Below are 17,779 nucleotides of genomic sequence, written 5' to 3' on the forward strand. Positions count from 1 at the left end.
TAAACTTTCTGTTTTGAAACAGCAACATGTATATTTGCAAAATAAGCGTGGTAAAGGCTATCCTTGACATATTTATTGAAAATAGAGATGCAAAACATTATTCTAAATAACAGCAAGAAAATACTAACAAAATAAAATTATGCTCCAAGCAAAACACATATCATGTGGGGAATAAAAATATAGCTCCAAGTAAAGTTACCGATGAACGAAGAAGAAAGAGGGGATGCCATCCGGGGCATCCCCAAGCTTAGGCTCTTGGTTGTCCTTGAATATTACCTTGGGGTGCCTTGGGCATCCCCAAGCTAAGGCTCTTGCCACTCCTTATTCCATAGTCCATCGAATCTTTACCCAAAACTTGAAAACTTCACAACACAAAACTTAACAGAAAACTCGTAAGCTCCGTTAGTATAAGAAAATAAATCACCACTTAGGTACTGTTGTGAACTCATTCTAAATTCATATATGTGTAATATCTACTGTATTCCAACTTATCTATGGTTCATACCCTCCGATATTATTCATAGATTCATCAAAATAAGCAAACAACACATAGAAAACAGAATCTGTCAAAAACAGAATAGTCTATAGTAATCTGTATCAAACACAAACTTCTGGAACTCAGAAAAATCTACCAAAATAGGACGACCTATATAATTTGTTTATTGATCTACTGAAATTGGAATCGGTATTTTATCACTTTCTGGTGATTTTTAACAATTGTTTTCGTGAGCAGAAAGTTTCTATCTTTTTCAGCAAGATCAAATAATTATCATCCAAGAAGATCCTATAGGTCTTACTTGGCACAAACACTAATTAAAACATAAAACCACATCTAACCAGAGGCTAGATCAAAAATTTATTACTAAACAGAACCAAAAAGCAAGAAACAAATATAAAATTGGGTTGCCTCGCAACAAGCGCTAACGTTTAACGCCCCTAGCTAGGCATGATGATTTCAATGATGCTCGCATAAAATATAAGAATTGAAACATAAAAAGAGCATCATGAAGAATATGACTAGCACATTTAAGTCTAGCCCACTTCCTATGCATAGGGATTTTGTGAGCAAACAATTTATGGGAACAATAATCAACTAGCATAGGAAGGCAAAACAAGCATAACTTTAAAACTTTAATCACATAGAGAGGAAACTTGGTATTATTGCAATTCCTACAAGCATATGTTCCTCCCTCATAATAATTTTCAGTAGCATCATGAATGAATTCAACCATATAACCAGCACATAAAGCATTTTTTCATGATCTACATGCATATAAATTTTACTGCTCTCCACATAAGGAAATCTATGCTCATCAATAGTAGTGGGAGCAAACTCAACAAAATAACTATCATGTGAGGCATAATCCAATTGAAAACTAAAATCATGATGACAAGTTTCATGGTTATAATTATTCTTCATAGCATACATGTCATCACAATAATCATCCTAGATAGCAATTTTATTCTCATAATCAATTGGAACCTCTTCCGAAATAGTGGATTCATCACTAAATAAAGTCATGACCTCTCCAAATCCACTTTCATCAATATAATCATCATAAATAGGAGGCATGCTTTCATCATAATAAATTTGCTCATCAAAACTTGGGGGACTAAACATATCATCTTCATCAAACATAGCATCCCCAAGCTTGTGGCTTTGCATATCATTAGCATCATGGGTATTGAAAGAATTCATACTAACAACATTGCAATCATGCTCATCATTCACATTTTTTATGCCAAGCATTTTATGTAATTCTTCTTCTAGTACTTGAGCACAATTTTCCTTCCCATCATTTTCATGAAAGACATTAAAAAGATGAAGCATATGAGGCACCCTTAATTCCATTTTTTTGTAGTTTTATTTTATAAACTAAACTAGTGATAAAACAAGAAACTAAAAGATTTGATTGCAAGATCTAAAGATATACCTTCAAGCACTCACCTCCGCGGCAACGGCGCCAGAAAAGAGCTTGATGTCTACTACACAACCTTCTTCTTGTAGACGTTGTTGGGCCTCCAAGTGCAGAGGTTTGTAGGACAGTAGCAAATTTCCCTCAAGTGGATGACCTAAGGTTTATCAATCCGTGGGAGGCGTAGGATGAAGATGGTCTCTCTCAAACAACCCTGCAACCAAATAACAAAGAGTCTCTTGTGTCCCCAACACACCCAATACAATGGTAAATTGTATAGGTGCACTAGTTCGGCAAAGAGATGGTGATACAAGTGCAATATGGATAGTAGATATAGGTTTTGTAATCTGAAAATATAAAAATAGCAAGGTAACAAGTAATAAAAGTGAGCACACAACGGTATTGCAATGCTAGGAAACAAGGCCTAGGGTTCATACTTTCACTAGTGCAAGTTCTCTCAACAATAATAACATAATTGGATCATATAACTATCCCTCAACATGCAACAAAGAGTCACTCCAAAGTCACTAATAGCGGAGAACAAACGAAGAGATTATGGTAGGGTACGAAACCACCTCAAAGTTATCCTTTCTGATCGATCTATTCAAGAGTCCGTAGTAAAATAACATGAAGTTATTCTTTCCGTTCGATCTATCATAGAGTTCGTACTAGAATAACACCTTAGGACACAAATCAACCAAAACCCTAATGTCACCTCAAGTATCCGTGGGTATGATTATACGATATGCATCACACAATCTCAAATTCATCTATTCAAACCAACACAAAGTACTTCAAAGAGTGCCCCAAAGTTTCTACCGGAGAGTCAAGATGAAAATGTGTGCCAACCCCTATGCATAAGTTCACGAGGTCACGGAACCCGCAAGTTGATCACCAAAACATACATCAAGTGAATCACGTGATATCCCATTGTCACCACAGATAAGCACATGCAAGACATACATCAAGTGTTCTCAAATCCTTAAAGACTCAATCCGATAAGATAACCTCAAAGGGAAAACTCAATCCATTACAAGAGAGTAGATGGGGAGAAACATCATAAGATCCAACTATAATAGCAAAGCTCGCGATGCATCAAGATCGTACCACCTCAAGAACACGAGAGAGAGATCAAACACATAGCTACTGGTACATACCCTCAGCCCCGAGGGTGAACTACTCCCTCCTCGTCATGGAGATCGCCGGGATGATGAAGATGGCCGCGGTGAGGGATCCCCCCTTCGGCAGGGTGCCGGAACAGGGTCCCGATTGGTTTTTGGTGGCTACAGAGGCTTGCGGCGGCGGAACTCCCGATCTATTGTGTTCCCTGATGTTTTTAGGGTATATGGACATATATAGGCGAACGAAGTCGGTCAGGGGAGCCACAAGGGGCCCATGAGGGTGGGGGGCACGCCCAGGGGGCAGGCGCGCCTCCCTGCCTCGTGGCCACCTCGAAGCTTCCTTGACTTCAACTCCAACTCTCCTGGATCATGTTCGTTCCAAAAATCACGTTCTTGAAGGTTTCATTCCGTTTGGACTCCGTTTGATATTCCTTTTCTGCGAAACACTGAAACAAGGGGAAAAACAGAAACTGGCACTGGGCTCTGGGTTAATAGGTTAGTCCCAAAAATAATATAAAAGTGCATAGTAAAGCCCATTAAACATCCAAGATGGATAATATAATAGCATGAATACTTCATAAATTATAGATACGTTGGAGACGTATCACATCACATGTCCCAATGCAATATGAGTTTGTAACCTAAGAAATGAAGCTTTGCATGACACTACACTTATGTTACTATCCACTATGAAGGTAGTAACATATATAGTCTAGGGATATGTGTATGTTACTAGTGTACTACTCTCCATTGTGGCTAGTCTCATACTCCCTCCTTTCCGGTTTAGGCTGGTTGTAATGGTATTATCATAAGCGGTATCATGCATGCCAACTAGACTTTCTGGATGATGTGGCACACAAGAGAGGATGTGGTATCATATCATGATACCGTGTCATATTAAATGTTGTACTACTACTTTGTGTGATGCATGACAATTAGTAAGGCAACCTAAGATATATATATATATATATATAATACTCCCCATTACAACCAGCCTTATAGGGCTCAATTCATAAATACGGTCATCTATGATATATAATCCCTCCGTAAACTAATATAAGAGCGTTTAGGTCACTATTTAGTAATCTAAACGCTCTTATATTAGTTTACAAAGGGAGCTAGTACTACTCTATGATACTATATATGCACTATGAAGGTACGTACGTAGTATCATACACTAGTATCATATGCATGATACTATATATATATAGTAAATGATACTCCCCACTATATAAGGCTGGCCATAGTGGTGGTATCATAGCCGACGATGTCATGCACTCGAAAATAGCAAGTATGCTGATGTGGCAAAGAATTAAATATATATAAAGAGGGTTAGAGTAACATATAGTAGGTAGATACCATATCATGTTAAATGCGATGCTAATTTGTGTCATGCATGGCAATAAATATGATCTATATATGATACTATACTCTATGTATTATACTATGCACTATAATTAATTAAAGGTAGTATCATATGTACTGTATATTCATGATACTAGTATATGATACTCTCCACTATACTCATGATTCTTACCGTGGAAAAAATTGGAGGTGAAACGATGAACTCATGTTTTCATTCGAACGAAAATATGATGTTAGGTAATGTAAATGTTTTTAAAGAGCACACGGTTCACTCACGAAAGCCATGTGTCCATTAAACCGTGGCCGATGCACCCCCACCCCTCTGCCACACGCGCGATCTGAGTCGTGCGTTCTGATTGGCCAGAACCCAAACCCCACGGATCATGCGTCTGCACCGTTGGATTCTCCTTGATCGAACGGCGATCCTCATCCCTTTCGACAACACATGTACATGTTTTCAAATAGCCCCTCCCAATTTTTTTTCAAATAGCACACGGTTCACACACGAAAGTCGTGTGCCTACCAAACTGTGGCCGATGCCCCCCCTTGCTGCGCGCGCGATCTGAGTCGTGCGTTTTGATTGGCCAGAACCCAAACCCCACGGATCATACGTCTGCACCGTTGGATGCTCCCGGATCAAACGGCAATCCTCATCCCTTTCGACGGGAAATGCAGTCCGGCTAGGAATTGATTTATATGCCAACATGCATGGTATATCCAAAAAATGTCTTACATATAGCACACGAGACCTGAAATGCGCCAGCAAATCAAGCCCGTGGTAAACTTGTGATTGGTTTACGTGCGCAAAATTTAGAGGCGAAACGATGAACTGACGTCTTCATTTCAAAATTAGTACGTCTTCACTTCAAACGAAATTATTCTGTTTGTGCACACGAGCGCTTAGAGGCAACCGTTTGCATAGGCCTTTCCGAGCGCGCGGCGACCGGGGATATTTTTCACCCTTTTCACCTAGGCCGCCAACAACCCCCCCCCCACCGTCCGCCCGCGTTTAACTCAACTAGTCCACCCAATCTCCTTCGCCAGATCCCCCCTCCCCCAGATCCACAGCAGAACCCTCTCCGGCGCCGCCGTGCTCACCCCGCCCGTGTGCCCGCTCTTCGGCGTCAAGCCTACCTCCACTGCCGTTCCCAACACGCGGTGGCCCGCGCCTCGCCGTCTTCGTTTGCTCGCCAGCCACCCTCGAGCATATCGATGCAGTAACCCTCGCCTCTCCTGTGGTCCGGCCGGGTTTGCATTAAGAAGCCTGTTAGTTACTGCTCTGCATCGCGGTGAGGCATATTTCCTCGCAATCCCTCTTCCAATTTCGTTCTGTATGTCCCCAAATTGGCTATAAAATAATGGAGAGCTTATATATGTTCCAATAAGTTACTGCCTATTTACAGATCGCGGGCGCTCGAGTCACACAAACTTAACAAATTAGCCGTACATTTTCTAAATTATTGCATGGCATGTTTAGAAAGCTTGATACCAAGTTGTTAGTTTTATTCTTATCCTCCTTTCCTGAGTTTCGCATGTGTTCTCTGTAGATGCCGAGTAGCAGCGACAGCGCTCATTCAGGCCATGCATCTTCATCTGATTCGGACAACCCTAGGTCTTCAGCAGATTGTGAGGGATCAAGTAGTCTTGAACGGGATAGAGCTGCAGCAATTACCCTTCCGGTCAGAACACGAAGGAACGCTCCAAGGAAGCCCACACACCAGCCTAAAGGTGTATATGAAGTAACCGAGATTGATTTAAAGTCCTGGGCTCCAACTAAACCAGATAAAGCATGCATGAGGTTCAGGAGTGTGTGTGGATTTGTTGGCAGGGCAAGGCTCAACATTAATCTGTCGGGGGTTTCGGAAGCCTGACACAGAAACATGGCAAAGGATAGTCCGAGAGATCATGGATCACTTCAACGTTCCAGAGCAGTGGAGAATGCAGGTGGAACATGCTGCACTGAACAAGGCTAGAGATGCTTGGAGAAACTGGAAGCACGTGTTGTACAAGAAGTACTTGAGCGAAGGCAAGGACCCAATCCCCGCATACCCCCAAATTACAAAGGCAGACTGGGTAGAATTCAAAAGGGTCAGGGCAACTCCAGAGTTTGCTGCGAAGAGTTTCAAGCAATCGGAACTTCAGAAGAAGAACATACACCCCCACCGTATGGGTGTGGCAGGATACTACGGCATGAAACTGATATGGGAACAGGAGGACAAAGAAGTAGTAGCGGCGAGTGGGAATCCGGCCTTTAGTGAAATCAAGGGCCAACGCGCCAGAGACTACTTGCGGGCACGTGCAAAGAGGCGTGATGATGGAACTTATTACTTTGAAAACGCACCTGACGCCAAACTGTATGAAGTGATGGTAGAGCTTCCAAGATCCCTGGAAGGTTCTACAGGAACTCAGGGCCATGTGACATTCTGTCCATTGCTCTGGACACAAAAGAGCCCCCTGGCCGTGCAAAGGGTATAGGTGTTAATGTCCCGCACAAGAGGGCTTTCACACTTAGCAAAGAAGAGAGGCTCATCATGAAAAAAGCGAGGAGTGAAATGAAGCAGAATGCATTGTTTGAAAAGTTGAAGAAGGAGATTTATCCGGCTATTCGAAAGGATGTTGAGGAGTTAATGATGATGCAGAAGACTCTAACACTGACAGATAACTAGCAGATGGGAGGGGAGGCGGGCATGGATGATGCTGCTTATTGTGCGACAACACTGCACAAGAGTAGCTGTGCATCAGCTGACCCCAGCGACACTGAGACTGCAGCTGCTCGTGATGATGCTATATCTGATCTATCTGGAATGAAAGACAGACTGAAGGGCGTGCTTACACATTATGAAGGTACATTAAAATGTGCAACAACCTGGGTTTGCCCACCCTTCTTGGAAGATGGCCTCTTCTTGGACAATGTGCCATTGAAGCCGGGCTGTGTGAAGTGCTACGTGACTGAAGTAAAGCCTGGATTCAATGAATTTGCCCTGAAGAATGTCCTAGGAGACTTCGATGAGCAAAGGACCTTGGGAGAAACACTGTTACATCACATCCAGTGGCCACGAAAGGAAATAGAGTTCATCGATGAGATTCCTGAAGCCCCGCCAAGAGCAACCACTGTCGCCCCTCAACCGGTGACGCTCTCCTTGCCAGAGCAGCTCTCGCGGCTGATGCATCAACCTGTGATCAGCCGGCCGACTTTGTGGCGTACAGGCCATGTCATCCTCCGCCCCAAAGCAGCCAGTGGCAAGGCCTACAACTACTGATGACGCACCACCGGTTCAGATGCCGACCGCTGAAGCAGCGGGGGGAGACCCAGTTGCAACACATGCTCAGCAGACCAACCTGGTGGAACAGACTGCTAAGCAGTCTGATGCTTCGGAACCGCCTGCTAAGCAGTCTGTAGGTCCAGAACCGACTGCTCATCAGTCCGTCGGTCCGCAGGCGCGTCATCAGCATACCAATGCATCAGCACATCCTGCTCAGCAAACCAACGCGTTGGCACGACCTCCTCAGCACACCGACAAGTTGGCACCACCTTCGCAGAAACCCGACATAGCTTCAACGCATGGTCAGCAGTCCGATGCCTCTGCTCCTACAGCCCAGCAGTCCGTCACAGCAGCACCGCCAGCTCAGCGGTCCGGCATAGATAAACCGTCTGCTAAGAAGTCCGTCCAAGCTTCACCGTCTGCTCGGCAGTCTACCGTGCAGGCAACCAGACGTTCTGCCAGAAATGCTTCAAGTACCAAGAAGGAAGTGTCCAAAAAGGCTACACCCACGACCACGAGGAAGCGCGGCGGGAAAGTGAAGAGGAAAGAAAACAATTGCCTCTTACTTAAAGCACTCATCGCCCAGAACCAAATTAACAGCAACTTGTTCGAATCGGGGAGTAATATTATTTCTGACACCATGGATGATGAAGAAGTAGAATTGCTGCTTGCTGAAAGAAAAGCAGACGTACTTGAAGCATGCAATTATGTCCATGGCCAGCCATTTCTTGTTGTCGAATACTTTGATGAGTGCAGTTCCAGTTGCCGCGAGTTACATGAATATTGCATGGATCAAATGTCAGAAGGTCATCACCATTTGCTAGTCCACTACAACAGAGATCATTTCCGACACGATGTTGGTTCCATCATTGTGAGTTTCGAGGACTTACACCTCTTCTTCAAATTCAACGTGCTCGATGCCACTCTTGTTAGATGTGTGATTTTGTAAGTACTTAACATACTCTGATCAACTTCTCCATACAAGGCTGTAAATGATAAACAGCTAACTGCATTTTATTCCTCTCAGGGGATTGAACGCGCAGAGAAGACAAAGTGAGAGTGTGTATTTCATAGATCCCGCATTAGCAAATGGCACAACATTACATGAAAAGGACCGACGGTACTGGGCCGTTACACGGTCGTCCGTATCTTCGAAAACACGTCCCATGCAGAATCATTTCTCTGGCCATATCATGAACGGTAATTCAAGTAAACAACCACGCATACACTGATTGTCTTTCAGATTTCGACATCATTCGTAAGTTCATGGCTTTCTTAATATGTAGCAATCACTGGATATTGGTATTCATTGTTCCAAACAAGAACACAGTTTACTACATCGATTATCTCAAAGAGTCAACAAACACTCAGGATCTGACGCATCTTCAGCAATTCTTGGATAGGTATTGAATTCTATGATGTTGAAATTAATTTGCATTCATATCTGGTTCAATAATTGATGCTGCCAAAATTCATCATCATTTGCAGTGTGCTCGCATTGTGGGAAACTAAAACAAGGAACCTGTTCAAGAGGAAACTACCTCTGCAGCACGAGATCGTTTCTCCGGTAACACACCGAAATCCATTATTTTCGGAAAATTTATCCAACAATCTGCAAATACCTTTCCTTATGCTAGTCAAATGTTCAAGCTTCTAAATAAACCTCTTTCTATTTTGTCCAAATAAAAAAATACATCTAACACCGGTTAGGTTATTCCTAACAGGACAAATACATGACTAATTTTGTACAAATAATTTCAGTGTCCTCGGCAAGAAACATGGACCAACCTTTGTGGATACTATGTTTGCAGACACGTGATCTCCATCTGCAAATCTGCTGATAGTTGTGACGATCCTCGCGAATTAGTACCAACAAGTCTATCTTAATTAATATCTTCTACTCCACTCATATGGCACATTCTGATCTTAAAAATACTGCAGCTCATCTTAAAACCGAGGACCCCTGAACCGCTCCCGGCTGGTGAATTGCTGATGGTTCGGAGATTTATCAGCGACTTCTTCCTGGATCACTACATCAATCCCACTGGTGATAATGAAGATTTCAGCATGCGTTCTCCTGAAACATTGAGTAAGAGTTAGCCGCTAAACATATAACGCATGGATCCATTGTTTTCCATCTGATGAGGTCTTCGTATTTCGTACACTATGATTAATTATGTAATGCATATATGTGTGGACAAATCATTGAAATTTAGCTACCATATGTTCAATTGCAATTGTTGTGAAATCTGATGAATGTTCTTCCTGTGGACACTATTTATTCAATTGAATATTGTGGCGAATTCGCTTTTTGTGTGCCGATTCAAAATGGGAAATTTTTGTTTATTTGTTCAATTGAATATTGTGGCGAATTTGCTTTTTGCGTGCCGATTCAAAATGGAATATTTTTGTTTTAACCTGGCAATTGCTCCGCACACAGTTCAACTAAATGAGTGTGTGCGATCCACATCGGAAAGCATACGTTAATCGTAGCGGAACCGTCGGTGATACATAGCAGATCGCAAACGATTTGCAGCGCTACTACGTGTGCGTAGGTTCTCCGGAACCGTTTGTGATATCGTGTTATCGCACACGAGAACTAGGAGTAAACCGTGCCCAATGCAAAATACAATCCCAGTCGTATTTTTTTCAGGAAACGTGTGGGATCCCAAACGAAAAGCACACGTCACTCTTGCGGCAACCGTCGGTGATACCTAACAAATCACAAACGGTCTGCAGCACTTGTATGTGTGCGAAGGGGCTCCTGAACCGTTTGTGATAAAACATTATCGCAAACGGTAATTGTTGGAAAACGTGTGCGATGGAGTCTAGCATGGCCGACGGGTTACGCAGAAAACTCGTGTGGGATGGGGCACAAATCGCACACAGTTCATATGTTGGCCCGTGTGCCTTACATACTGTTTCCCAAACGGTTCGTTACGACAGACCATATGGTTTCACTGCGTCATTAGAAACGCTTAATCACCGATACCACATGTGCGAAAGAATTTAGTGTGTGCTGCATCGCACACGATTACATTTTGGAAGGCCTCTGGATCACTGTTCCATATCCCCGACGGTTTCTGGGTCGTGTGGGAAGGACCCCCTATCGCACACACTCACTTGGCGACGGTTCCGAAGGCCATCGCGGAAAGGGGTTAAAACCCGTTTGTTTAGGACCGACGCGCACCAGTGCTTGTATGCAAGACACAAGGCCTTTCTCAAGTTGCTCCTTCAACTTTTCATTCTCCTCCACAAGATGCACATGCTCACAACATGGGTTAGTAGCATTTGCATTATCAATTAGAACCATATGAGGAAAGGTGGCTTTTTCCTTAGTTAGCTTCACTTGGAGTTGATCATGAGACTCTTTGAGGTTAGCATGAGCAACCTTCAAGGCTTTGTGAGCCTTGTCAAGTATGTCAAACTCCTCCTTGAGTTTAGCAAGATCAACCCCAAGTTTGGCCTTCTCGGAATTGAGCACACGAGATACAACAAGAGTATGATCAAGATCTTTATTTAATTTTAACATGATCATCGTTGTGTGACTCCTCAAGAGCCAAACGATGACCACGCTCTTCCTTAAGAGCATTAGAGAGATCTGATATTTCATCGGCATAGTCACGACTATGCCCCTCTGTCTTAGAGATGGTGTCTTCATGAGCCTCTATCATGTCATTGGCTTCACCAAGTTGTTCCAAGAGAGCAACAAAGTGCTTCTTGGATTTACCTTTGAGCTTCCTCATAAAAGACTCAAATTCATTTTCTTCCTCATTGGACCCCTCACTTTCATCAATGCAATCCGTCAAAGAAGGATTAGTAGTGATGGTAGTTTTGATGTTGGAGGTTACCTTGTTGGTGGCTTTAGCCATGAGGCACTTGGCGGTGATGTTCTCATTGGGTGAGTCAAAGAGGGACACCCGTGGAGTTGTCGAATGGCAACAGAGGCCATGGCAACCGACTCACCGTCTTCATCATCGTCATCCTCATTGTGCTCTTCTTGTGCCACCAACCCCTTGGGAGGAGTCTTCTTGGTGAAGTTGTTCTTGTTGGGGAAAGACTTGGCCTTGTCCTTTTGGATGAGCTTGCCACCATTGTCTTCCCTCTTCTCATATGGGCACTCCGCAACAAAGTGGCTCACATTGCCACAATTATAGCAAGTCCTCACACGTTGCTTGCCCTTGGCGCCACTTGAGTTGCTCTTGTTGAAGTTGGGCCTTGAGTTCTTCTTGCTCCAAAATTGCCTTGAAGCGAGAGCCATGTGCTCATGATAAGCATATTTTGTATCTTCGGGGTTACTCTCCTCTTCTTCCTCTTCATCCTCTTCTTCCACACTAGCCTTGGCCTTCAAGGCAAGGTTGGGCTTCTTTGTTCTTTGAGAACGCAACACCGCATTGTCGGCGGTCTTGTCCAAGATCCTCATTGCCACAAACTCATCCAACACTTCACTTGAGGACAAGGTGTGGAAGTCCGGCCTTTGACGGATGACGGAGGACATGGCCTTATGGTAAGGCATCATGGCCTTGAGAAACTTGCGCTTGATCCAATTGTCATCCATATCCTTGCTCCCATGATCTCGAAGTGAGACCGCGAGAGTGGTTAATCTCCGGTAAAGCTCATGAGGTTCTTCATCTTCATTCATTGCAAACTCATCGGCTTCATCTTGCACCACTTCATAGTTGGAGCGTTGAATGCTTGCGCTTCCCTTGTAAATGGAAACAACATGGTGCCATGCTTCCTTGGCCATGGTGAAAGGTCGGAGATGCGCAATATCTTCGGATGGATTTGCATCTTGGATGATGAAGAGAGCATTCTCGTTGAATTGATGATCCACGGCTTCTCTAGGGGTGAAGTTGCTTGGGTCATGCAGATAAAAACCTTGCTCAATGATTCTCCAAAGATTAGTATTAATGTGATTTAAATGACGTTTAAAGTGATAAACCCAATAGTCAAAATCCTCATTTTCACAATCTTAGGAGGAGGAACAACATGATTCAAATGAGTGGAGGGAACCGGTCCTCCATAAGTAAGTGGAGGTTTAACATGGGCAAAGATGCCACTTCCATTTCTACCAGTAGATAAGGGAACTTTGTCACTAGTAGCTTCCCCCTTGTTGGAGTTAGCATCCGTCACCTTGTTAGTGGGATCACCCACTTTCATTGGTGCGGTGGATAATTTGAGGCCTTCTAAGAACTTGTTAAACATGCTTTCAACCTCAGTCGTCATGGAGGTTTTCAATGTGTCCAAAGCCACATTGAACTCCTCACGAGAGACCGCGGTTCCCCCATCGGTCGTAGACGAGAACGGATTCACACCGGAGTGCTCCTCCCCACCGTCTACGGTGTCAACCATACTCTTTGGACGACAAAGTTCTTAATAAAGAGACGAGGCTCTGATACCAATTGAAAGGATCAATATAGTTGACTAGAGGGGGGGTGAATAGGCAACTAACAATTTTTAGCTTTTCGTTACCAATTTAAACTTTGCATCAAAGTAGGTTGTCTAGATATGCAACTAGGTGAACAACCTATATGATGCAACAACAACAAGCACACAAGCAAGCAAGGGGTACAACACAATAAGCTTGCACAAGTATAGGTAAGAGATAACCAAGAGTGGAACCGGTGGAGACGAGGAAGTGTTACCGAAGTTCCTTCCCTTTGAGAGGAAGTACGTCTCTGTTGGAGCGGTGTGGAGCCACAATGCTCCCCAAGAAGCCACTAGGGCCACCGTATTATCCTCACGCCCTCACACAATGCGAGATGCCATGATTCCACTATTGGTGCCCTCGGAGGCGGCGACCGAACCATTACAAACAAGGTTGGGGCAATCTCCACAACTTAATTGGAGGCTCCATATGAAACCACGGAGATTCACCACAATGGATTGTGGCTCCGAGGTGACCTCAACTGTCTAGGGTGCTCAAACACCCAAGAGTAACAAAATCCACACAAGAAAGTATGGGGAATCAAATATCCTTTGGTGGAAGTGTAGATCTAGGTCTCCTCCTTCAATCCCTACCAAATCAACAAGTTTGAGTGGCTAGAGAGAGAGAGATCGAACAAGAAAGCTTGAAGGGCATTAATGGTGGAGAGAGAGAGGCAAGAGGTAAGTGTGGTAGGTGGAAGAACCACCCTTATATAGCGAACCCTAAAATCCAACCGTCACTGCGAAAACAGCACTGCAGCGGTACAACCGCTCCTCGTCCCGGTACAACCGGGACTCACGGGTAACCTGCAGAAACCCTATCAAGCGGTACAACCGGGCAGACAGGCGGTAGTAACGGTTCTGGAGAACAAACGGAACAACCGCTCAGCCACCGCACAACCACCGCTTTGAAACAGTAGGGAGTCACCCCTGTGAGCGGTGATTGAGCGGTACTGCACCGGTGCAACCGCCTGGCCCTGGTACCCTGGGTGGCTAAGTCCTAAGCGGTAGAACCTCTTAGGGCACTGGTGGTACCGGTGTGCGGAGCACAACCCGAACAACTGTTGGGGAACGTAGTAATTTCAAAAAAATTCCTACGCACACACAGGATCATGGTGATGCATAGCAACGAGAGGGGAGAGTGTGTCCACGTACCCTCGTAGACCGAAAGCGGAAGCGTTATGACAACGCGGTTGATGTAGTCGTACGTCTTCATGATCCGACCGATCCAAGTACCGAACGCACGGCACCTCTGAGTTCAGCACACGTTCAGCTCGATGACGTCCCACGAACTCCGATCCAGTAGAGCTTCGAGGGAGAGTTCCGTCAGCACGACGGGATGATGACGGTGGTGATGATGCTACCGACGCAGGGCTTCGCCTGAGCACCGCTACGATATGACCGAGGTGGATTATGGTGGAGGGGGCACCGCACACGGCTAAAAGAGATCAATGATCAACTTGTGTGTTTTAGGGTGCCCCCTGCCCCCGTATATAAAGGAGCAAGGGGGAGGCCGGCCGGCCCCTGTAAGGCGCGCCAGGAGGAGGAGTCCTCCTCCTAGTAGGAGTAGGACTCCCCTTTCCTACTCCTACTAGGAGGAGGAAAGGAAGGAGGAGAAGGAGAAGGAAGGAGATGGAGGAAAAGGAGGAAAGGGGGGCCCGCCCCTAGTCCAATTCGGTTTGGGCTAGGGGGGCCGCGCGCCCTGCCTCCTCTCTTCCACCACTTGCCCATGAGGCCCATTGCTTCTTCCTCGTATTCCCGTAACTCCCCGGTACCCCCGAAAATACCCGAATCACTCGGAACCTTTCCGATGTCCAAATATAGTCGTCCAATATATCGATCTTTATGTCTCGACCATTTCGAGACTCCTCGTCATGTCCCCGATCTCATCCGGGACTCCGAACTACCTTCGGTACATCAAATCACATAAACTCATAATACCGATCGTCACCGAATGTTAAGCGTGCGGACCCTACGGGTTCGAGAACTATGTAGACATGACTGAGACTCGTCTCCGGTAAATAACCAATAGCGGAACCTGGATGCTCATATTGGCTCCCACATATTCTACGAAGATCTTTATCGGTCAAACCGCATAACAACATACGTTGTTCCCTTTGTCATCGGTAGGTTACTTGCCCGAGATTCGATCGTCGGTATCTCAATACCTAGTTCAATCTCGTTACCGGCAAGTCTCTTTACTCGTTCCATAATACATCATCCCGCAACTAACTCATTAGTTATAATGCTTGCAAGACTTATAGTGATGTGTATTATCGAGTGGGCCCAGAGATACCTCTCCGACAATCGGAGTGACAAATCCTAATCTCGAAATATGCCAACTCAACAAGTACCTTCGGAGACACCTGTAGAGCACCTTTATAATCACCCAGTTACGTTGTGACGTTTGGTAGCACACAAAGTGTTTCTCCGGTAAACGGGAGTTGCATAATCTCATAGTCATAGGAACATGTATAAGTCATGAAGAAAGCAATAGCAACATACTAAACGATCAAGTGCTAAGCTAACGGAACGGGTCAAGTCAATCACATCATTCTCTAATGATGTGATCCCGTTAATCAAATGACAACTCATGTCTATGGCTAGGAAACTTAACCATCTTTGATTCAACGAGCTAGTCAAGTAGAGGCATACTAGTGACACTCTGTTTGTCTATGTATTCACACATGTATCAAGTTTCTGGTTAATACAATTCTAGCATGAATAATAAACATTTATCATGAAAATAAGGAAATAAATAATAACTTTATTATTGCCTCTAGGGCATATTTCCTTCAGTCTCCCACTTGCACTAGAGTCAATAATCTAGTTCACATCGCCATGTGATTTAACACGAATAGTTCACATTACCATGTGATTAACACCCATAGTTTCACATCGTCATGTGACCAACACCCAAAGGGTTTACTAGAGTCAATAATCTAGTTCACATCGCTATGTGATTAACACGCAAAGAGTACTAAGGTGTGATCATGTTTTGCTTGTGAGAGAAGTTTAGTAAACGGGTCTGCCACATTCAGATCCGTATGTATTTTGCAAATATTCTATGTCTTCAATACTCTTCACAGAGCTACTCTAGCTAATAGCTCCCACTTTCAATATGTACTAGATCAAGACTTAGATTCATCCAGATCGGTGTCAAAGCTTGCATCGACGTAACTCTTTACGACGAACCTTTTGTCACCTCCATAATCGAGAAACAAATCCTTATTCCACTAAGGATAATTTTGACCGCTGTCCAGTGATCTACTCCTAGATCACTATTGTACTCCCTTGCCAAACTCAGTGTAGGGTATACAATAGATCTGGTACACAGCATGGCATACTTTATAGAACCTATGGCTGAGGCATAGGGAATGACTTTCATTCTCTTTCTATCTTCTGCCGTGGTCGGGCTTTGAGTCTTACTCAATTTCACACCTTGTAACACAGGCAAGAACTCTTTCTTTGACTGTTCCATTTTGAACTACTTCAAAATCTTGTCAAGGTATGTACTCATTGAAAAAACTTATCAAGCGTCTTGATCTATCTCTATAGATCTTGATGCTCAATATATAAGTAGTTTCACCGAGGTCTTTCTTTGAAAAACTCCTTTCAAATACTCCTTTATGCTTTCCAGAAAATTCTACATGATTTCCAATCAACAATATGTCATTCACATATACTTATCAGAAATGTTGTAGTGCTCCCACTCACTTTCTTGTAAATAAAGGCTTCACCGCAAGTTAGTATAAAACTATATGCTTTTATCAACTCATCAAAGTGTATATTCCAACTCCGAGATGCTTGCACCAGTCCATAAATGGATCGCTGGAGCTTGCATATTTTGTTAGCACCTTTAGGATCGACAAAACCTTCTGGTTTGCATCATATACAACTCTTCTTTAAGAAATCCATTAAGGAATGTAGTTTTGATATCCATTTGCCAGATTTCATAAAATGTGGCAATTTACTAACATGATTCGGACAGAATTAAGCATCGCTACGAGTGAGAAAATCTCATCGTTGTTAACACCTTGAACTTTGTAAAAACCTTTTTAGACAAGTCTAGGTTTGTAGATAGTAACACTACTATCAGCGTCCGTCTTCCTCTTGAAGATCCATTTATTTTCTATGGCTTTGCCGATCATCGTGCAAGTCAACCAAAGTGCACACTTTGTTCTCATACATGGATCCCATCTCAGATTTCATGGCCTCAAGCCATTTCGCGGAATCTGGGCTCATCATCGCTTCCTCATAGTTCGTAGGTTCGTCATGGTCAAGTAACATGAACTCCAGAATAGGATTACCGTACCACTCTGGTGCGGAATGTATTCTGGTTGACCTACGAGGTTCGGTAGTAACTTGATCTGAAGCTTCATGATCATCATCATTAACTTCCTCACTAATTGGTGTAAGCATCACTGGAACTGATTTCAGTGATGAACTACTTTCCAATTCGGGAGCAGGTACAATTACCTCATCAAGTTCTACTTTCCTCCCACTCACTTCTTTTGAGAGAAACTCCTTCTCTAGAAAGGATCCATTCTTAGCAATGAATGTCTTGCCTTCGGATCTGTGATAGAAGGTGTACCCAACTGTCTCCTTTGGGTATCCTATGAAGACATATTTCTCCGATTTGGGTTTGAGCTTATCAGGATGAAACTTTTTCACATAAGCATCGCAA

This window comes from Triticum aestivum, chromosome 4D, assembly GCF_018294505.1.
Source record: "Triticum aestivum cultivar Chinese Spring chromosome 4D, IWGSC CS RefSeq v2.1, whole genome shotgun sequence".
NCBI lineage: Eukaryota > Viridiplantae > Streptophyta > Magnoliopsida > Poales > Poaceae > Triticum > Triticum aestivum.